The sequence below is a fragment of the Natrix helvetica genome (assembly GCF_964273705.1).
Source record: "Natrix helvetica genome assembly, chromosome: 1".
NCBI classification, from domain to species: domain Eukaryota; kingdom Metazoa; phylum Chordata; class Lepidosauria; order Squamata; family Natricidae; genus Natrix; species Natrix helvetica.
Window position 1 is genome coordinate 101,398,178 of NC_138548.1, and position 24,311 is coordinate 101,422,488.

General features: G+C 37.7%; 1 protein-coding gene and 1 long non-coding RNA gene across 6 annotated transcripts in view; one reads left to right on the forward strand and one right to left on the reverse strand.

Moving 5' to 3' along the window:
* Positions 1-24,311, reverse strand: part of TEAD1 (TEA domain transcription factor 1) — a 219,176-nt gene that overhangs the window by 152,486 nt on the left and 42,379 nt on the right. The window lies entirely within an intron of this gene.
* LOC309388978 lies at positions 9,202-15,557 on the forward strand. The gene is made up of 3 exons (XR_014174872.1): positions 9,202-9,294; positions 11,746-11,881; positions 13,749-15,557. It is a non-coding gene; the product is annotated as an uncharacterized lncRNA (long non-coding RNA).

Below are 24,311 nucleotides of genomic sequence, written 5' to 3' on the forward strand. Positions count from 1 at the left end.
GTAACGTCTCCTAGAAATAACATCAAATTAAACTGATAGCTATTATGAGTGACAAGAGTTAGTCCAGTGGTGAAATTCATCCGGTTTTATTCGGTTCAGGTGAACCAGTAGCGCTGGTGGTGGGAGGTTCTGCCCATCTGCCAGATGACATCACGTCCCATTTTTGACACTGTGCATGCACGGAAGGTCCTGCGCGGAAGGTCCTGCGCATGCATGGAGGTGGCGCATTCAAGCCAAGCGAGCACACATACTCAAATTTGCGGACCATTAGCGAAGGTAAGTTGATTTCACCCCTGAGTTAGTCTAAGTATGTACATGAATAATCTGCATATTAAAGGCAACCTTGCTCAACACCCAATTTTACAAAACGATCATGCTCAGGCAACAATCTTTCAAAACTGAGATTGTTTTTTCATTAGAGTGCTTTATATTTTACAGGACCTCTTAATGCAAACATGTACTGTATTTTACATAGGTGAATTCTGCTGGTAATAGAAACACGATTTTACAATCTGAAATGTGCTTTTCTTTTCTTGACAGTTTTGACACCAACATGGCCCAGTAAATGTTTAATCTCTACATCTTCTTCCAGAAAGCTGCTTTTATATTTTCGTGGAATTTTGGCTTCTACAGTTGGCTCAGCATGGTTACAACTGACTGATCTGCATCAGGAAGTTTCCCAGGCATGATTTAAGAGGTTTTTAAGGGCCTCTGAAATTTTATTGGTCTTTTTTATCCCATACAAGGATATAGAGATGCGTTTTTAAACTGCAAACGTTGGCGTAAATTTTTTTTATAATTCAAGTGAAACATATCCTATGAAATTTGTATCTTTGAAACTAGGCCTCAGTCTAACAAAACCATGGAATCAATCTCTTTTTCAGCAGCCTACCACTCTTATATATGCAAACAAAGTTCATCTTAAGCTCACAAGTTCTGCAAATAATTACAATCAGTCAGTGCTAACAAGGGGGAAAAGGTTATGAAACCTTCATCTCTATTTCTCTATTGGGAATTTCCTCCAAGCTTCAATTGATTTTCTACTTCATTTGTTCATTTGTTTTCCTATTCTAATAGCTACTGGTTGTATAAAAACTTTTCCAAAAATTCACTTTCCAATAAATGATGATTGAGGATTTATCCTCTGCTTTTCCAGCTCAAATTCATAGCTTTTCTCTTCTAAAACAGCAACCCCATATTTCCATTTGTTTTGTGTTGCTACCTTAAAACTAATTACTTGAAAAAAGTAGCGTATTTTCACCTAAACAATTATTTCTTAAAATGCAGAGACCAACTTAGATTTGCTGAAAGATAAGTTTCTTCCATCTAGAAGGTGTACAATCACCTGAAAAAATCAGAATTCTTTTTGTATTCAGAAAATACAGTAGTTTTATTTTGCTACGGAATTATGATTTCAGAATTTCTGTTATGTCCACCAGTAATTATAGCCACTGTAATTGGGAAGAAGAGACAGGCGAGGTAAAGCTTTTAAAACAAATAAAAATTTAGACTATCAGTGTTTTATTACCGTAAAACTAAGAGAACAGACTAACCTAGTATTAAAATTGGAATGAATGCTTACACACTGCCATGCTGTTCTGGTTTATTTTCTGGCACTGGTCTGGAGGAAGTTGGAAGCGTTGACTCTTATTTGTCATTTATCAATATTTCAGCTTCTGCATTTGAAGTTAAAACTTGGAAAATCTCAACTACAGTTTATAGTACAGATATGTTTGGCTATCCAGATATTAGATAATCCTAACTCCCATCAGCACAGCCAATAAGAAGGTATAAATGGAATTAATGGAATATAAATAAAAAATATAAATATAAATTTATATAAAATATAAATAAAAAAATACAAATGGAAGCACCTTGGAGTTTCCAACACAAATGGAATTAATGAATCCTGACATGACCACTTTCATGCTGTAAAGCAGAGGTGGCTGAGGAATTCTGGGAGTTGAAGTCCATAAGTCTTAAAGTTGCAAGGTTGGATACTCCTACTTTAAAAAAAAATGCTAGTGTAGTTGGCACTTCTTTTGAATTACTTTCACACTTTTACCTAGCAATCTTTGTTTCAAAAACAGCTTTTCTTTAGGTTTCAGCTCTGTTCCGTTGAAACCATTCAAGAAGCTCTTTTGCCTTTTCTCTATCATGTAAACAAACTCTCTCACACAAACACCCAAAGAGAGAAGGAGTTCTTTAGATTACAGCTTTACATAAAACTCACATCCTTTTATTCCATCCTTTTATTTTCCTGAAATGTTACTAAACATCCTTTTATCTAATATCCTTGGGTTCATATATATCTCAAACTCAATGAAGTAATAATAATAATTTTAAAAAGGCATTACTCCACATAAATCTATATAGAGATTAATTTAAATACCAGTAGATACAGAAGCAGCAGCATAATTCTAAAACATTCAGAGCATTTTCCCATCAAATTTTCTTGATGATGAGTGTTTGGATGGTGGCACATTTAAGATGCACAAGAAAAAGCAGAGTCAGTTCAACCAAGTCAAGAATTCAATCTCAAAACAAAAGAAAACCATCTGAGTCAGTCTGTCTGTCCTTCCACCCTCTCCACCCCCCTCACAAACACATCAACTCCTGGAAGCTCAAAAATGATTCAGTCTAAGAGAAAGTACGCACATAAAAGAAAATTGGAATGGTAAAACAAATGCCCCATTTCCCCTTCTCTACATAGGAAATACATGTTGACAGAAAAAATGAGACATTATATCCAAAATAGTGGCTGATCCATAAATGCAGCAAACTGCAAGTGTCATAATTGATGAGGCTTCGTTAAGTCTACTTTATCTACTTGAAAGGCTTTACATATCTGAAACAGATATTGTCCCTGGAAACTGACTATAGATTCCATTAAGTATTCATTACACTATACTTGTTTTAAACAAGGACTCTCTCTTAAAGCTTGTCAGATGGGTAACATTACCACTTTGTTGTCATTTTGTGTCATGTGAATCTTAATTAATCCTTCCAGCTAGCCATCATGAAATTTTACTCACTTGAATCTGAGCCCGAAAGGAGACTAAATCAGTTATCAGTTAAAGACCTCTTTGGTTATTTAATGAATAATCTACACAGGGAACTAGACATGCTCTGTTGCACGGAGATGATGGAAATTACGGTTCAAGACATCTGGAGAACACCAGCTGGAAAGGCGGGCCTATAGGCTCCTCCAGGCTATTTAACATCTACATAAAACATTTAAGGAAGGTTATACAAACTTGCCTTTTTACATTATATGGAACATTCACTTGTCCTGTTAATAGAATAGGCATGTAAACTTGATTCAAATTGCATCAGCTAAACTTCTTTTTTTATGGGGATTTTGGCTGAAGTAGCTTTGGCACAGGATTTGAGAGTATTTTTGGAAGCTTTGAAAAACATCCCAAGCTTCTGGGTTTTATTATTTAACAGAAACCTTATTTCTACATATCAAAGCAAAATAAAATGGTATTCACTCACATATTTACTGTACAACAGGACAACAGCAGCAACAAAACTAAGGTGGAACCACCAAAATTTGTTCTGACTTTGGAGCATAACAACCGGAATTTTGTGGAATTGCAGTTTATCACAGTTTTTGGTAACACAAATATAAACCTTGAGGTATTTCTAAAAGTTTTTTATATTTTAGGATGAGTTCAGAAGGTTCTCTAAAAGCTATTACAAGTCTCTGCTCTTGCTGTTTAGTGTATAGTTTAAAATTATAATACATTGTATGCTATTTTTAAAGGTTTAATATAAGAACATAAAACATGTTGCCTAATTTGTTATGGTAACATGTCTTATAGGCCTGTACAAAATAGTACAGGTGTGTCAAACTCAAGGCCTGGGGGTTGGATCCAACCCACGGGATGCTTAGATCTTGCCTGCAGGGCCACCCTGGAAATAGCAATGGACTGGCCAGCGGTGCTTCTGCCAGTGAAAACGGGTTCCCGAGCTCCGCTTTTGGCTGCCACTGCCTCCTGTAACCCTCTGCCAATGAAAAAGGAACTCGGGAGGGTCCTTTTTCACTAGCAGAGGGTTGCAGGAGGCTGTGGCAGCTGAAAACAGAGCTCGGGAGCTTGTTGTCCCTGGCACAGCGCTTGGGCCACAGGCACCCCGGACACAAGTGATGTCGAACTGGCCATGCCCACCCCAGGCCCCAGAGGTCAAACACAACCCTGATGCGGTCCACAATGAAATCGAGTTTGACACCCCTGAAATAGTACAACAGGAGCGGAGAACACATGGTTCTCCACATATTACTGACTACAGTGCCCATCTGCATCAATGTTAAGAGATCAAGAGATTATTATTAGTAGTAATAATAAAATGTATATGCTGTCTCAACATCTGGAGGACCATATGTGATTACCATCTTTTTTTAAATTCACCTTTCCTGAATTTGCCTCTAACATGGAACTTTCAGGAAGTCCTTTCAATTATCATTAAAAATCAAGTGGTTGTATTCAGTTTTAATTTAGATTTCATTAAACTACACAAACCTGACGTTTGAAATACCAACTGGAGTCAGAAGACTCCCAAGGGATAGTGCGATAAATTATCACAATACTACTACTGCTACTAATAAATGTAACAATATAATTACCATCAGTCAATTGCAAAAGGCAGCTTAATTTAGAATAGCTTAATCTGCAACATTTTTAACAGCATCAGACGTCTGCCTATCCAAGATCCTTGAAAGAACTCAATAGAAGGATAAAAATGCAAAACTAGTCTAAACATCTGGCTGACTATAAGTCCAAACATAAAATAATATACAAATATAGATATATTTTTACACTATGTATCTTTCATTTTAAGAAACAGTTCTTCAGAATCCATATCCTAAATTTGTTATAAGTAATACTTTGGTTTACCAAATTAAGTAGTTGTTTTTACTCATTTCATTACCAAAGAGGTTAAATGTGACAAAAAACTTCTTGTCTGTTTCCAAACACTCTTATAATGGAAGACTGAAGCAGGACATTTTACATGTAGGCATTACTTTCTGATTCAAAATAGCTATTCCTGTTAAGTATAAGAAAAAGAAAATTCATTCAATTTTATGTTACAGTTCTGAACACATGAAGTAAAAAGCAAGCACACATTGATTGCATGTTTATACAGGCACCAATTTGAGTGCATCATCACAGAAAACAAGGATATAAAAGTCATGTCCTTATAAAGTCAACTTCAGCTTGTCCAACAGAAACATAAAGAGCGCCTTTTAAAAGTATCCTAGACACATTGCCAGGAAAATAACTAAGATGTTTCACTAGAGCAGAATATATTTAGAGGGAATAAATTAAAATATCTTTGCAGAAATGGATAGCATGGATATCACTGGCTGATGTCTGTGCCTAATTTAATACTATTTTCAAGTTATTTTCCAAATGCAGTTAAAAACCAACCTAAGCGGGTGCTGCTTCAAGCAAGCATTTTACCAAATAACATGGGCACCTGTTTATATATCTCTGTTCTTGGCAGAGAAGCCACCACCAAGATAATGTGTGAAGTAAATTAGCATTAGTCCTGAACTTACACCGGTGACAGGAGACAATTCCCAACAGTTTAGCTCCGGTTGTACTATTGCTTCCTCTTTGTTGGTTGTCACTCTGAATATTATGTGAGAATCCCTTTTTAAGATGTCTGGCAATACAGCTGCAGTGGGGAAGAAAGGGAACAAGATACTAAGCAAATATAATTGGCTTAAGGGAACATATTGGGGTGGAGTGGAGGAGATATATAAGAGGCAGACCCATCATTCCTTCTTTGTAAAAAAAAGCAAGAAACATTTGTGCTTACTTTGCTGCCAAACTTGCAGGTGCTAAATAATCAGTGCTGGCTGATCACTTTATACATGATTTAGCCCAATGATTAGCTTTCTCATAAAATTAACTGGGCAGGATTTTCACTTCTAAGTGAAATTACTGTTAAGACTGCCAATGTTTGCCAATGAGAACTAAACTTGCTCTAAATGTGGAAATATCTCTCTTCCTCAGACACAAAAAGACCCAGTGCTTCATGCTTTAGATATTGTTAAAAAAAAACCTGGAACTTTAAAGAAAAGAAAAAAGGAAGGTTCTACATGATCAAGAATTGCATTACCCAATCTTTCCTTTTTATTGATAAAAGAGCGACTTCAAATGCTGAGAATTGATATATTTTGTTAAGGCAACCTTTGAAGTCCTTCAAGGAATGCATATTCATTTTTTCTGCTGCAGTCCAGGCAGGACATAATCAGAACTCTAAATAAATAAGGGATGGGAGGGGGGATGTACATAAATGTGTGATCCAAGCTCAAATTCACACAGATTAGAAAATAAATTCTATGTGGTCAAGATTCAATTTGTTGTTTAAAAATGGATTATTACCGTGTTTCCCCAAAAATAAGACAGGGACTTATTTTCTTTTGCCCCACGAAATATGGCCTTGAGCTTATTATAGAGGGAGGGCTTATTATTTTCTGGGGCAGGTGAGAAGCGAGGCGCCCTTTTTACCTTTCCAGTTCCGTCACGTTCCTCGCCATTATGTTCAGGGAAGCCACTGGCAAAAAAAAAAAACCCTTCTCACGAGTTCAATCAAACTTCTTAAAGTCACGAGATGTTTTTTTTTACCAGGGGCTTCCCTGGACACAATGGCGAGGAACGTGATGGACCTGGAAAGGTAAGAGGCGCGCCTCGTGGCCCAACACCACCCACTTCGCAATGAGCAATGATAAAGACAGCCTGCGTGGTTCCCTTCCCTGTCGTCCCTTTAGCGAGGGGTGGCAGGTGGAGGGGAAGAGAGGGGCGCCTCTTACCTTTCCAGGTCCGTTGTGTTCCTCACTCTTTCATCCAGTGAATCCCCTTGTAAAAAAAACCTCATGAGTACAACTCGCAAGGTTTTTTTTACAGGGGGCTTCAATGAACAAAAGGGCAAGAAACGCAGCGGAGCTGTCAATCTCTGGTAGCGCTAGGACGTGCGTCTTGCTTCCCTCCCCCAACCTGCCACCCCTTGCTAAAGGGACGGCGGGAAAGGGAACCAGGCAGCTTGTCTTTACCATTGGGGCGAAGTGGGTGCTTTTGGGCCGCGAGGTGCGCCTCTTACCTTTCCAGGTCCGTTTTGTTCTTCGCCCTTTCATTCAGTGAAGCCCCTTGTAAAAAAAACCTTGCGAGTTGAACTCATGAGGTTATTTTACAAGGGGATTCACTGGACAAAAGGGTGAGGAACGCAACGGACCCGGAAAGGTAAGAGGCGCGCCTCGCTTCTCCCCCCCCCACCTGTCACCCCTCGCTAAAGGGACGGCAGGGAAGGGAACCACATGGTCATTAAGCAAATCCAACTTCCCCTATTGATTTTCTTGTTGGAAAGCTGGCTGGAAAGATAAACAAATGGTGATCACATGTGCCATTTTTTTTTCAGTGTCATTGTAATTTTGAACACTAAATGAATGGTTCTAAGTCAAGGACTACCTGTAATAGCACCTTAACCTTTCCCCAACTCCCAAAAGGCAATAGTAACAAGGAACTAGCACTAGCATTAGCACTTAGATTTTACAGCCCTCTCTAAGCGGTTTAGAGAGTCAGCATATTGCCGCAAACAGTCTGAGTCATTTAACCGATCTCAGAAGGATGGATGGCTGAGCAAACCTTGAGCCGGTCAGGATCAAAGGAATCGAACTCCAGGCAATGTGAGCAAAGTTAACCTGCAATACTGCATTCTAACCACTGCGCCATCATAGCTCCTATATAGCTGCCCATTTCTCTTCATTGCAACTCCTGCCACATTCTTTACGCACATTAATAAGAGGGTTTTTCCCCCTTTAGTTAGAAATAATATGAGGGGAAAAAAATCTTCCTTAGGAGGCGGAAATGAAAGCTGGTTGGAACAAAGGAAAAAGTATATGCTGCAGATTTAACTGCTTTTCATGAATCAAAGAATTACATTTCTTTCTCTCAGTCACATCATGGGCGAATGGAGAGGCCGACAGTATCACCAATAATGGTCTTGCCAGTGCTCCAAATATATTGGTAGTTGCAGTTTCCAATATCTCCAGACACCAGCATGCCATACTGGTTTTGAATTCTAGAAGCTGAGAATGCCAGAAGGAATGGATTTGAGAATGATAAAAATGCATCTACCAATTAGATCCTACATGAATTGTTACTCAGAACTCTGAAGCTTCCTGATTAGAACTTTTAACTTTCATCCTGTGCTTCAAATTGTTTCCCACAAATAGGCTCAAAATAACTGTAGCTTCACCTAGAATCCCTTGCACATTTATATGGATCAACTTTAAAAAATAATGAAAACAAATGAATAAAATTTATGTATAAATTGGATATTCTACATTTAGCATTATCTTGAGATATTAGCCATGAGGAAATACTGTAAATTAAACTTTGTTTTTCTTTTTGCATACACATGATAGGCAAGAGTAAAGGCAGAGTTAGCTTTTAAAAATTCCATTGTATAATATTAATTAAAAGAGCTATACTTTCTACTTTTGTCACACACACACACACACACACACACACACACACACACACGCTTTATATAGATACTATTCTGAAACTCTTTTTAGTGGTGCTTGGAAGTGATCAGTGGGCATTCTCTGTTGGGGAAAACACCAGCGAAAGGGTGGGGATGATTTATGAATGCTTATTTGAGAGTTTGTGGAAGACGTGAATTCCAGAAATTCTTTCTTGTCTCATGAAACATGGATGGAATGCTGCTTTTCAGAAAACTCCTCTCCACAAGATTGTCCTTCAAAAGGAAAATAAAATGTCTTTTAAGAGTCTAGTTAATGTGCTTATTATTTCCACTACTCGTAAAAGAATTAAACCATTTACTTTCATTACCTTGCAAAACTTGAATTTCTTGTATGTATGCAAATTTGCTTTAACATTTAGCAAACTTTGTTTTGCCAAATTTGCTTGCCTGAAACGAAATGTTGCATAAAGCTGTTAAACAAAATATTGTTCTAACTGAACATTTGTTGCAAATGTTTTTGCAAAATCGAAACTACTGCAGTTCCAACACTGTTATTCAACTGCACAGGAGAAGATATTGTAATATTATTAGATTGTTTTTTTTAAAAAACCGAGATACCTAATACACCTGCCTATTTTCCCTGCCAAACAACCCTGGGAAGTGGGCTGGACTGAGGAACTGATCTACAGTCACCCAGCTGGTTTTCATGCCTAAGGGGACCTAGAACTCAGAGTCTCCTGTTTTCGGGGCTAGCAACTTCATCATTGTACCAAACTGGCTCCCTAATTATTCAAAAAGGTTTTTGTCTTTTATTTTAGCAAATATGAATATGATATAGCTTGCTACGCCAAATAGCTAGTTGTATCTACTGTTCAGTAGTGAGGGGTCCTTGGTGATGTCTGAGCTTGTTATCTTGCAGACATTTCATTACCCAAACTTGATAACATCAGTACTAGTTTATACATTTTATACTGACACTATAGAGCACTGCACACAAAAACAACTAGACGCAAGAACAGTTTTTTTCTCAAATGCCATAACTCTGCTAAAGAAATAATTCCCTCACCACTGTCAAACTATTGACTAAGGCTGCATTACTATTCCTATTAGTCTTCCCATCCTTCCTATCACCCATCTCCTCCCACTTATGACTGCAGGACTGCAACTTTGTTGCTTGTATCCTTACAATTTATATTGATATTGATTGTTTCCTGATTGCTTATTTGTACCCTAGGACTATCATTAAGTGTTGTATCTTATGATTCTTGATGAATGTATCTTGTCTTTTTATGTACACTGAGAGCATGTGAACCAAAGATAAATTCCTTGTGTGTCCAATCAGACTTGGCCAATAAAGAATTCTATTCTATTGGCATTATTTGATTAGCAGAATGTGTACTGTATCAATATTATTCTTCACTCACTATTTTTATAGTTAAGCTATAGGTAGTCCTCGGCTTACAACAGTTCATTTAGTGACCATTCAAAGTTACAACGGCACTGTAAAATGTGACTAATGTGATCAAAATTCAGGTGGCTCACATTTATGACGGTCGCAGAGTTCAAGGGATCATCGTTCCATTTGCAACCTTCTGGCAAGCAAAGTCAATGGGGAAGCAAGATTCACTTAACAATCAGGTTATTAATTCAGTTATTAATAAATAATACAATTAAATGGAGCAAAACTCACTTAACAAATGAAATTTGGGGCTCCGTTCTGGTTGTAAGTCGAGGGTTACCTGTATATACCCTCAGGAGCTGCCATCAGTATCAGTTCCTAAATTCTTCTGTGCAACTGCACAGCCATCCAGGCTAAGCACAAGTTGTTGACTTACACAGGCAAATGACCAGCGTCACTTCAAAAATCAATCAAGCCTTCCTCCTGCCTCCCCAATTTCTTCCTCCACTCAAAACACACAAGATGTGTAGTGACAGGGCTAGAATAGAAATTCCACGTACAAAAGTTCACTCAGTGCAGAGGAGAAATAGCACATTCTAGCTTCCTTGGAGGCAGATTCAGGAGATCAAGAGACAAATCTAGCTCGGCATCTGATTTGCTGCAGGTACAGGATCCAGTTGCAGAAGGTCTTCCTGAACAGAACTCAGTCTATCTCCCATTCTTGTTTGTGGGACTATCAGAGGATATCAAATGTACCATTAAGAGTGCCCCTCTTTCATATTTGCCTACGAAGATGAGAAACAGGAAATAGAAGATTCTTGAACAAAGAGCAAAGAATTATCATTCCTCTTGAGACCCCAATACGATGCCTGAATACAAGCTGAGAGAAAAATGCCTGAATACAAGCTGAGAGAAAAAGTAAGGCTCAGTGGAGATTTCACTACATAAGCAATTGTCTACTTCAGCCATAAAGCCTAGGAAATACAGGTAGTCCTCGACTTACAACAGTTCATTTAGTTACCTTTACTTTACTTTTACTTTATTTTAAATTTCTAGACTGCCCCCTCTCCCGAAAGGGACTCGGGGCGGTGTACAGTCAAATTAAAACACAAGGAATACATAAGAATAAATACATAGTGGCACTGAACTTAAAAGTGGTTTATGACCATTTTTCCACACTTACAACCATTGCAGCACTCCCCTGACCAAATTCAGGCACTTGGCAACTGACTCACATTTATGACCGTTGCTGTGTCCCAGGGTCATGTGATCCCCTTTGGTGACCTTCTGACAAGCAAAATCAATGGGAAAGCCAGATTCACTTAACAGCCACGTTACTCATTTAACAACTGCAATGATTCACTTAACAACCGTGACAAGAAACACCGTAAAATGGGATAAAATTCACATAACAAACGTTTCTGTAATAAAAATGCTGGACTCAATCGTGGTCGTAAGTCGAAGACTACCTGTTCTGGGTGACACCTACCTTTTAAAATCAACAACCTTTAAAGTACCGGTGACTCTAAAGCAGGGGTATCCAAACTTGGGAAGCTTAAGACTTGTGGACTTCAACTCCCAGGATTCCCCAGCCAGCTATGCTAATTCTGGGAGTTGAAGTCCACAAGTCTTAAGCTTCCCAAGTTTGGACACCCCTGCTCTAAAGATACATAAATCTTCACTACTGTATGAGAAATCATGCAGCCCAACTTTCAGCCGTGTTCACAGAAGAGAAAAACAGCAACAACAAAAAAGCCAATTAAAAGAGGTTTTGTTTAACATAAACAAGCTGCTGCTTTAGCCATATGTCTTTGTTCTTCTAAATGTAATCCCTCTATTTGGTACCCTAGGCTGGAGACTTTGAAATTCCTCTTAAGGATAATAACAGTAGACAGCACTTCAATGCTCCCTTTGAAGCACACACTACACAGACTTTACTGCTGACCTTCAATTTTCAACAAGATTAATCCCAGATCTACAACTGAGGTAGTCTAAATGTGATTATCAATCACAGTTGGGTTTTTTTTTTCATTGTTGCTGACCGGTTCAGAATACATTCCAAAATGGCAACTGGCAGGATATAAATTACCTGTTCAACAGTTGCATTAATATTTTATGCATAATAAAATGTAAATTGAAAAGGCCTCTTGCTCCCTCTACATATTTTATTTTCCTTGGAGTAGACCAAAACATTGTTTGCTTTGCTCTGTACAGTGGCCAGTGCACAGTTGTGATATTCCAACAAGAGTCAAGTGACAGTCATGTTACTATTTTTTTTCCCAAAGCGGTGGTTTGTTTGTTTGTTGCTTGCTTGCTAAATGATAGCTGAACTATGAGTGATCACAGAGAATGCAAAATTCAGGAAAATTCTTATTTGAAATTATAAGAACATGCAAGTAAATGGTTACTTGCAAAGAGCGAAACAGAAAGGCAGACTGACACAGGAGGAGAGTTTTTTTTAGTTCTTACTATACTAACAAATATCCAGTTTCCAGAATTCAATTTAAAGTTCCAAAAGGATGATTTAACATGATTCTTGACCTGCAAGTAAGGTTAGAGCAAAAAAGCTCTATAAACACCATTAGAAAAAATCTCTACACTACCAGCATCCTTTGATTGTCACCTGAGCCTGCCAATTCACACTGAATCCAATGCTGCACATATTTCCCTTCAACAAATATGTGTGCTATTTATACTATAATGTAAAAGTAAAAAGTTGAGGTTCTTTGTTACTTATTTTTCTGCACCAAAGGGAGTTGGAACGCAATGCCTTTTCCTTCTTTTTCCCTTCTTCTCTACACTTTTCTCTTCCCTTTTCCCTCCACTATTTTTCCTATTATTAGCTTTTGTATTTTTGTATTTTATATTATAAACTAATAAAAAGAATTGATATCTGAACAAATATGTGTACCTGAGTATGTGTATCTCTATACAGGCCACAATAGGGGAAAAAACAGGATCAGGACAAAAGATTTAATATTAGTAGAATTAAAAATCCCTATAAAATAAGACATTTATATAATTACAGACAGTCCTCAACCTTATGACCGGTCACTTAGTAACTGTTACTAGTTATAATGAATCTCCTGAAAGGTACTTACAACTTGGAGTAAAAATTTCAATGGCTGCTCTCCCACTGCAGTCATGTGATTTGCATTTTGTGGGCTCAGTAACTGGCCTGCATTTATAATCATTTGCAGAGTCCTGTGGTAACATGATTTGCAACATATTTTGCCAAAAAAAACCCACCCAGTATTTACTTCCAATGGCCAGCAAAAAAATGCCCATGGCAGACAATGGGTTTCCTTAATGACTGCTGCAAAAAATTGTCATAAAACTCGGTCAGTCCTGTTAATCATTGGCACGACTTATGAACAGAATTTCCATCTCAATCATAGTCGTAAGTCAAGGATTATCTTTAATGTAAATTAAATCTGCTTACACACATACTCACAAATCATTGCATATAGAAGGACATACATAAGAAAGAGAAAACAGAAAACTGGGCTAAGCACCGTATGTCTCTGTGTGGTTATTCTGTAGTAGGTGTATTATTTAGTAAGACCCATTACTAATTAGATACAGGGCCTCTAAATTTCAATAAAACATGGATACACTGCTGCTATCAAGGAATGTATACCTTTAGCCAGCCTATAATACATAGTATCTTATCGGTGGGAAGGGAACTTGGGAGAAATCTTTGGATACAAACCCGATTGCTACCAAGACCATGACTGTTAGAGGTTCAATTGATTTCTGCTACTTCTTTCCCAGGTGAATATGCTTGGATCTTCTAGCTTTTGTTCAATCAGTGTGCTAGCATCATTCTCTTCTTGCTTCCTGCCATCTGTAGGAGCTGTACGTCTGTCTACTGAGATTCTCCATCACCTGAGGATCTGGATTTCGAAAAGGCCTCTCAGCTAAAGTATTTGCTTCCACACCCAATGAAGGCTAAAGTTCACCAGCTTTCAACCAATTGCTTTCATTTCTGTGCACCTCTAAGACTGTTCCTTAGTTTCCACAATAGCTTTGTTGATTACCCTCTGTTATTGATTGTAAGGTGACCTTCTCCCTGCATTTCCCACCCAAGCAAAATACTTAATAGACAGGGAACCTTTTCTTCAATCCATATAAGCACAAAGGCTAATTGTTATCAATATTAATGGTTGTTGTTGTTGTTAGTTGCAAAGTCATGTCCAACCCATCGTGACCCCATGCACAATGTTCCTCCAGGCCTTCCTGTCCTCTATCATCCTCCAGAGTCCATTTAAGCTCATGCCTAATGCTTCGGTGACTCCATCCAGCACCTCATTCTCTGTTGTCCCCTTCTTCTTTTGCCCTCCATCTTTCCCAGCATTAGGCTCTTCTCCAGTGGGTCTTTCCTTCTCATTAGATACACACTACTAAATTTGTGGATGGAATACTGGAAACTACTTGAAGATGCACTGAGGTCAGGATTCAACTGATTCTCTAATTAAAGAAATGTCAGGTAGTCCAGCTAAACCTTCACTTTAATTCTGAAGGAAACACTGCCAGTCAAAGTAGACAATACTGGACTAAAAAAGTCAAAATCCTGTCAAGTGAAAGTCAGCACTAAATGTCTCATATGAGTATAAAAGAAATCATTCCTTGGCTTTACATTATCCAGAAATTATACTAGTTCTTCTTCCTCAAAGTTTAAGTAGTTTGAGATGACACAGTTCAAATATATGAAGAAAATGAATAGATCAAGTGGAAGGGGAAGTGAATAGATTAAGAAGACAAGAAAATTGGGTTGGTTAGAGTTGATGAGAGCCTCAAAAAGAGAGAGCATAGAAGGTTAAAGAACAAGAGTCAACATAGGCATTGACATATCACTGAGATGGAGCCAAGAAAGGTTATCAAAGATAGAAAGACATAAGGAACCAGGCTGGTATTAAAGAGATTGATTCAGATGGATACTTTTTTCCTTTTCTCTTATTTCATCTCTTGTTTCTTTTGTTTGCTACTTCTTACTCTTTTTCTGCACTTTGTGTGATACTGCTTACCTTGAAAGGGAACTGTGTGATGAATATATTGGCCAAAACACCAAAAATACAAATTGGAACAGCTTGAAAACTACTTAACAGCCATCAATTCAAGTAGGGCACAAAATGTAACTGTGGATGTGTAAACCTTACTTCCATCATAATTCTCCAGAAATTTAGACAGATATGTAACAGAATCAAAGACAACGTTGGACTAATAATTTGATATTCTCGATACAAATTAACTACATTCACCCAACAAAGTTTTCAACTGAACAAGAGAGCTGGATTTAATTCCAGCTTACTCACCCCCATGTAATTCAATATTAACCAAGGGAATGCTGAGTCTTTTACCACAGTTTAGTGAAAAAGTAGAAATATGATTGAATGTCCTAAGCATTTTGGATACATTTCACTTCAAAGTTCTAGATAAGCTCTCTCAGAAATTTCCTCTAGATCTTGAATAAGGTCAGAAAGCATATACTGTAGGCTGGCCATGGTTACACAACAGTCCTCCTGACACCATTATTTACCATGATGTGATAAGAAGACGATCACTGAAAATACAGTATGTCACTAAGGCACAATCCATAGTATCAAATGTTGTCAAACAGTCTCCCAAGTTAACAGGGCTCTATTTATTTTACTCCACCATTTCCTGGCATAGTGTAACTCAACAAAAGCAATCCAACCTGTTTTATCCTGAAATCTCAAAGAGTTCAGAGATAAACCAATATGGTATATTTGAATTTGTGTTATATGGTTTATAACCATACTATATAAATATAAATATCATGTTCTATATAAACATCACCAAGCAATTGATAAAATAGATAATACAAGAAGAAAAATTAAACAGTATAAAGTGATAACAATTGAAAAAATAGAAGTAAAAGAATAACGAGAGCAATGCACATATTCATCTAATATCATACACAAAAGATCTGGGTGAAGAGATGTAAGAGTTTGTGCCTTAGAAATTGCATGCTGTTGAAGACCATGGAGAAGGCCTCATCTCTGAACTACTACAAAAAGGCATTCTGAAGCTCCTTGCCCACTCAAAAGGATCTCTCCAATGATCTGCAATGGCAAGGACAGGCAACCAGGTATACATCTTCTAAATTTTTTGACCTCATGTATCATAAGCAAAACCCTAAAACTATTTACCCATCAGCTGAGTAAGCAATTGGTAAAGTTCTCCACATACTTTGTTCAGAAAGGAATATGACAGTTCATTGTCAAGATTATTTCAACCGGATGCAATCCAACAATAAGACTAAAGAAAGGCAGATGCAAAATTCAGGGAAAGAAAGTATCACCATCAATTAGGCAGATCAATGCCAAGAATCCTTTCCAGATCAATCTGAGATTAAGAAAACTTTCTCCCTTATGTGCCACATCAAGTTGTACGCTCTTGATCTTCAAGGGAATGATATTCTTAGAAAACTCTAACACAGCAATGATTCAACCAGCTTCATCAAGTTGCTGATAAAAATGTAAATTCTGCCCTAGATCAAATTATTGCAATGTTTATGTTTGTGCATGTGTACCTGTATAATTTAGTACATACATCAGCAATTGTAGCCTAGCAAAATACAAACTAAAAATGGAAGTAGTGATTACATTACTACCCGTAATCCTCGGCAATCAATAAGAACATGGCTGGAAATTAACTGGATTTCCAGGAGGTTGAGGAAATATTCATCACTACTAGAAGAGCACTTGTTATGTTGATGCATGAGTACCAAAGACACTTGTTCATCCATGAACCGTCAGCTGCCTGCCTCTTTGGGTTCAGTTATTTAGTAGTTCCAAACAGACACATTGCTGAAAACTCGTCCCTCTTCATTAGCAACATAAAGATGAAAGTTCTTACAAAATATTAACTAGACTATGCCTATACAGACTGTTACTTTCACATGAATGCAAAATTACTTTCACATGAATGCAAACAACTGGAAACCTGTTGCAAAGCCTCAGCCTTGTTTTAACTAAGTATGCCACCGTAGATTATAAAGGCTCCTATGATTAAAATACATAGACTGGTAAATATGATCTTTAATATGTAGTGTCCCATACAATTGCTTTGCCTTTGCCTAATAAATTAACTAGATTAAAATACTGCCTTATTTGCATAAAAATGTAAGAAAAATAACTGCATAAATTTCTGAAACATTTGCTACACACACACACGCATAATTATTAAGGAATTGTAGAAAAACCAATAGATACCATGAAACAGGCTTCAAGATGTTTGTAAAGTAACTGCAGCTAGTATAAGTATTAATTGGGCTGGCAAAACAAATCTGTGATCTAAGGAGAATTCTAGGACAGAAAGTCTGTTTTACTAGTGAAGCAAGTCAGCATGCTGAAATCAATTAGGCTTCTTCTGGAATGATCACAGTCTTCAGTATGACAAAGCTATACAGGATCAACTTGAAAAACAAGTTTAACTCTTGCCCACAAGCTAATATTACTCTCTCCAACACACCTTTCTAAAATGTCTTTTGTGCATAAAGCTTGTGCAATCCAGTCCTAGGCAATTATTTACAACTGAATGTTATGCATCTTGTCCATAAAGCAATTTTATAGCTCTCCATTTGAAAATGGTTTGAACTGAATTTACAGTGCTGCCGTTTCTATAACGGTCAGTGGTTTTGTTTACATTTTCCTGTTTTTTTCCGCAGGGAAAAAATGTAATGAGTTATAGTGAGAGATTTCAAATATATAACACAGATTTTCCTAATCGGACACCCTCCTGAAGTATCAGAACTTCTTACTGCCCATGCTGATCCAAAATTCTTGGGAAATGTAGGCTCAAGACCCATCAGGCACAGCCAAGTTGGTAAAGGCTCAAAGAGTTAGCATCATGGATCTTTTCATGACTTTTATTTCTGTTTAGCTAACGCTTCGCTGGTAGATACTTTTGAGGAAAAAGCTATGATTACATTATTTTGTTCTTTCATTCCCAGATAATACAACATAGTGACTGCATTTATCTCTGTAAATATGGGCTTGTACTGTATACACAAGACAGGTGATCTCTGGGTCAGGAGACATGTCCAATTAATATATTTTGTTTTTAGATGCTAATTAGTGCCAATCCGAAGAAGAGGCTGTCCATAAATTACCCATGCAAATGGTAAGGAAGTATACACTGCAATTATGCAGGCTATAACTTCACCATGTGAACGGTTTGTAATTAGCCGGCAGCAAGAACAGCCTGCAGAAGACTAGACAAGGAAACTTTGATACAGAAGAAAAGAAGTGGTTCTTTCAGGCTATTAGTGAGCGGCCTTAATGCAGATGACTGAACAGACAAATACAGTCCTGTGTACTAGCAACGTTTGCAGATTTCTTTGCAAAATAAATGCAGCACAACAGGCTTGTAGAGGCACACAAGCAGCTGTGTATGTCCCCATTGTGAACAGCAGCAGACAACACACATGGGATCAGAACAAGTTGCCGATCCCTTCACCTTTACTATACAGTTGCTGTGAGAATAGCATTCTCTGGCAAACTTTGCACCAATCCCAATGACCTAAAATAATTTTTAAAAATGCAAAATTATATCCTGGATAGATGTTTTAAATCATTCAAAACCCCAAACGGTTTAATTTCAGCTCGAGAATAAAAGCATAGACGTAGTAGCCTAAATAATATATCTCTGGGGAGAAGAGGAGATCAGATCAAACAAATACAACTTCTTTCTTTATACCTAAGGAACCAAAATACATATCTAGCTACTTGATTATTTTCATAACCATCTTCCTATAGACCATTATTTTAAAATTGCACTTCAAACACAGCATAATTAATCCACAATAATCGGCTTCTGCAACTGTTTCAGAGTTTTTCACCTAAAAAGGCATGGATTATCTTTCCTGAAAGAAACAAACAGCAAGCATTAGCATCAGGAAAAAAAAAGTCTCCAACTTTAACATGATTCAACCATAACCTTGGGGGAGGGAGGGGAGCTGATATGTAATGTTCTAATATGTAAACTCAGTTCTCCCTCCTTTCACAGGGTTAACACTTGCCCCAAGGGGGGTGACTGTGCAAGATTTTTGTTCTGTGATTGCCATTAAAAGCAGCAAGATCCACTAGCTAAAACCACACATCTCTCTTAATTTGCCTCTTTGAATTATTTAAATGTCTACTCTGTATATTATAACCATATGAGTTAAGAGAAGAAAGCCATGTAGAACTACAGCTTAGTCATCCATTTAGACATATAAACTGCCCTTTGCTTCCTGCATGAATAATCCTGCAGATTCATTACCAAAGGAGAATCATCACATGTGGTAGGAGCTTTGAATGACTGTAAAAAATGCAGGATCCTGGAAGGTGATCAAAACAGCAAATCAATCCAGTGTCGGCTCTTAACATGAAGTATATAAACTGAATTTAAAAATAACTAGTTGCCTTAAGAATCTGCATCTTTCTACTATAAATGATTGTTCTTTTATGAAAAGATATTTAGCATTAATCCCCCCTCCCACATTTAGCTATCTATCCCAAATACCACAGCATAAAACATTACCCTTGGTACTCCTTTGGTTCCCTTCTCTCGTTTGCTTTTACAACTTTTGAAAAGGTACTTACATTTTTAAACATTCTTTAAAAGAAGCTGGCACACTGCAGAGCAAAGCACCAACCTGTAGAGCAGTGTTTCTCAACCTTGGCAGCTTGAAGATGGGTGAACTTCAACTCCCAGAATCCCCCTGCCAGGCTAGCTGGTGGGAGAACTCTGGGAGTTGAAGTCCACTGATCTTCAATGTGTCGAGGTTGAGAAACACTGCTCTAGAGTCCAACTTCCAAAAGCAAAGTAGGACTCTCTACAATGCTCATAGAGGCATTGTAAGCATTCTTTAAAACAACACAATAGGTAGCTACAGACCAGAACTTTGCTTCCAAATGTGCCCAGTTAATCAGAAGAAAAGACAAAAGCAAGACAAAGGTTGACCGAAATCCTCAACAGCTACATGTCATACCCAGGACCAGCCTGATTCACCTGATCGTTTACCACTACCTGGCTGTAGGAAACCCAGGTCCCAAAAGTTGGGGACTTCTAAACTAAATGATTATGCTAAAAGGGTACTAGTGATGCATTTTGGAATTATAGTTAGTCTTCACTCATTTAGCGACCATCCCAGTTACAATGATGATGAAAAAGTAACTTTGCAACCAGTCCTTGATTTACGATTTTAGCAGGTCTGTAAAGCAAAGGAAAGCTGAAGATTGCAACTCAGTTGTCTTTTCGCTTAGCAACTGCTTCACTTATCGACTGAGTTGCAGGTCCCAATTTATAAAGCTATTTAACTTACCAATCCAAGGAACAGCATGAAATGCTTCTGTAGATGAGCTCTATCAGCAGTCCTGAGCTGGGGAATCTCAGCATGGCACAGAGGTAAATTGATGTGTCCAGAATGGAAGTATTTATCCACTTATTTCTGCATGTAGCCTAATTTTTATACATAATTTTCTAAACTGCCAAGCAGTTGTGTTAATGTTGCCCAGATGAGTTAAAAAGAATAACTTTGCTACACCATTGAATATTCTTTCCTAAAGTTGTTTTTCAAACAAAGCAAAACAGAAACACATTTTCCCCCTTTCTCATAAAGGAAGAAATCTAACTTCTTCATTTTCAAAGGCATCTCTTTTCTCAGACTGCGTCCTCCAACTGTAGCAGACCAATTAAACCATACGTTTAATTACTCACAAAGTAACAATTTCTTCTTTATTACAAGCTGGAAGTATACCTCTATTTTCTGGGTCAAAGAAAAAGGCATTCAATAGAACAAACAATTCCTCTATCCACTAAGTGTCAAAGGAGCTTCACTGTCATAATGTCTATGGCCTTATCAGACAGGTTACCTTGGAGTGAAAGTTATGTTACATAATCCTCAATTCTGTTCCCCACCATACACCATCTGCAGGCAAAGTCAAACACTAATCTGATTTCTCTGTTGTTATTTTTTTAAGTGCCTATTTGGATTGAATATTGTATGCCATCTGGCAAGATAAGCTGTTTATTCACATCTATTGCTTGCTTCCCTGCAAATCATTCACGAAACCAACAGCACAGGCTTTTGTTTCTTAATTTGGTGTGTGTGTGTGGTGGGGGATATTTCAGGAATTTATGAAATATATTTATACAAATCCACTTATCAAAATTATTCAACCAAACAGCATCAATACACCTTCACAGAGTTCTTTATTGAACACAGTATGTTGCATGGTCTAGGAAATAAATTTTAAGAAAAACCTTAAAGAATCTAGACTGCTCTATGTCCCAGATATGGCCTTATAACATGCAGTTTCTCTGCTATAGAAAAGCCACGTGATCTGATATCTTATTCTACTGCTTAAAATGGAAATCCACCTGTAATTTTACTTATTCTCTTGGGATCCAGTTACAAAATCATACCATCTTTTAAGTTTCCTCTTCCCATCTAGACTGATTAAGGGCATATTTTCTTTTTTTATCTTTCATGATAATTTAGTAAACCTAGAAAAAGTGGCCTGCTTTTCCCACCCAAGATAGCTTTTCAAATTGAAACATTTAAATTTTCCCTCATGTAAATTTCTTAAGCATCTCACTCCTTCTAAAAAGCTCTAGATTCATTTGAGTGGAACAAAACTCTTGGGAGCTACACTGATATACTCATGTACTTTTCTTGGCCACAACATGGTAGTGATTGCATTTTTTTCAAGTTTTTCTTTTTATTTCCCAATCTAGCCTACAGCCTGTTATTTGCTAATAGCTCCACTCTGGTTACGTTTTTCAAAAATCAGCTAAATGAGCTATTTGTTCAAAGCTGTGATTTAATCACCTTAGTTCCTAATTGTAAATCATCAATAAGAAACAAGAGTGGAGTATCTGCCTACTTTTACAGCTAAGATGTAAACAATGAATCAAAGCCATTGGGTCCTTGAACAGAATTGAAAGTTCATCTTCAGACAGGAAGGGGGTTGTCCCTTAAAACAGGGGTCCCCAATCCCTAATCCATGGATCGGCATCAGACCGTGGCATACCAGAAACTGGGCTGCACGAACAAGCAAAGCCTCATCTGCGGGAGGCATGCAACATGTGAAACCATGCCCCTTCCAGTCCACAGAAACCTCTCTATGCGTAACCGGCACCTGATGCCCAAAAGGTTGGGGGCCACTTCCTTTAAAAAGGTAAAAGTTCCCCTCACACATATGTGCTAGTCGTTCCTGACTCTAGGGGGTGGTGCTCATCTCCGTTTCAAAGCTGAAGAGCCAGCGCTGGCCGAAGACGTCTCCGTGGTCATGTGACCGGCATGACTAAATGCTGAAGGTGCACAGAATGCTGTTACCTTCCCACCAAAGGTGGTTCCTATTTTTCTACTTGTATTATTTTATGTGCTTTCAAACTGCTAGATTGGCACAAGCTGGGACAAGTAACGGGAGCTCATTCCATTACGCGGTGCTAGAGATTCGAACTGCTGAACTGCCGACCTTTCTGATCAATAAGCTCAGCATCTTAGCCACTGAGCCACCGCATCCTTATCTCCTTAAAAGACCCACACAATAGAAATACTGCTTGACAAGTGAAAGGAAAAAGATCTTACTTGAGACCTACTCTAACTATTCCTGGGTCCAACATTTCAGAAGAAGTAGTTATTCTTCTGGAGTCTGACTATCTGGAACTTCCACACAGTATTCAAAGGAACCTGTCATTCTGATATATGTTCTATACAAGGAACTACCCTAATCCCAATAGCTTCAGTGTGATTTTCTACTAAATATCAATTCCAGCATCTACTCAGAATGAATTCCTCCATACATTTCATATAGATAGCATACTTCCCCATATAATGAAACCTTGATTTAACAGAGGTGAATGCAAGGGGAGGGAACTCCATTAAATTTCAATTTGCATCAATTTACATCATTTGCATAATTATATAATTGGTGTAAATGACAGCATCCCCAGTAAAACCTCAATTATGGACAAACCCTCCGTGAAATCCAAACAGAAAATCTGTCCATTGTATCCAAAGTCCACTAAACTGAGGGTTTGCTGTGCTAAATAAACACTCTGAATGCACATTAGACACATTTGTTCACAGGCTCAGTTAAACATGGATTTGCATGATGGGAATAAGCCAGGGACATGCTTGCCCTGCCCTCTTTCCCCCCAAAGGAGTTTGGAAAAAGCTTTTAAAAATCTTTGCTAAAATACAACTGCTTCTAAAACATAACTCTTGTGCTTGAGAACCTCTCCTTGTAGCCTCACATAAGGAAAAGAAATGTTAAACTAGGCTTATCAGAGTCTGCTGCTGCTTTTGCTAAACCTGGTTTAATCAATCTTAAATCATAGCCAATATCTGAGTCATTTACTGTGTTATTGACAAGTCAGCTCTGGTTGGATTTGCATATAATACTAAACTGCGAGCCATGGTTTACACACCAAAACCATGTAGGCTTAGTACAATAGGCGAATCCAGCCATGCTGTTTTTCAACATCTTAACAATATATTCTGAACTACCGGAAAAAAAGAAAAATCACACTGCAACAGTGAAATAGGGAGCATAAGACCACCTATATTAGAAAGACAACCATCAAAAACTAAAGCTGTATACAAGTAATCTTCATTTAGTGACTGCCTCATTTAACAACCATTCATCATCGTGGCTTCATTCAGCAATCACTAAATAACTGAGATGCCAGTACTAGTTATGGTTAAATGGGGGCTACCTAATGTAAAAATTGACATATTTTATCTCTGTTTTTCTCTCACTACTATTTAGTTTCAAAAGGAGACTCCACTAGAAATCAGTTATTAATAGGTATCCATAAACTAGGGTAGAGGTAATATTTTATATCTTTATTTAACATACACTGGCCTGCCTTTTGCAAATGCAGAAAAGTATAAAATCCAGACACTCGTAGTCAATTAATTATACAAAAAGATCACAAGAAAGGAGCATAACCAAAATATACTAATTTTGTGCAGCAATAATTTTTGGCACACCCTATCAGTGCTACCTATAATAAAGATACTGAAAGCAATCAGTAGATGTATCTCAGTAAAAGGCGTCAGCAAAAGAGGCAACTAGATGCTTCTTATCTTCAGATGTTTATCTCACCTCCACCCTTTACACATTTACTTAATTCCCTGTGGGATCTATTCAATTGTATCCTTCATCTAGTAAAATGGATATCACTACCGGATCAAATTCTATTTCTTCCCTGCCACCTTACAAAGGCTGAAGAGATGTCCTCCAGCAGAGCCTGGATGAGTCGCTGCAAAAAAGGAATCATACAGAGCAATCTGAGACCACTTGTGTAGTGAAGATTTCATGAATTTGAACATTGTGTAAAGCAGATTTTATTTAATCATCTGGCAGAATCTTTCATCCACAAATATGGCTTGACA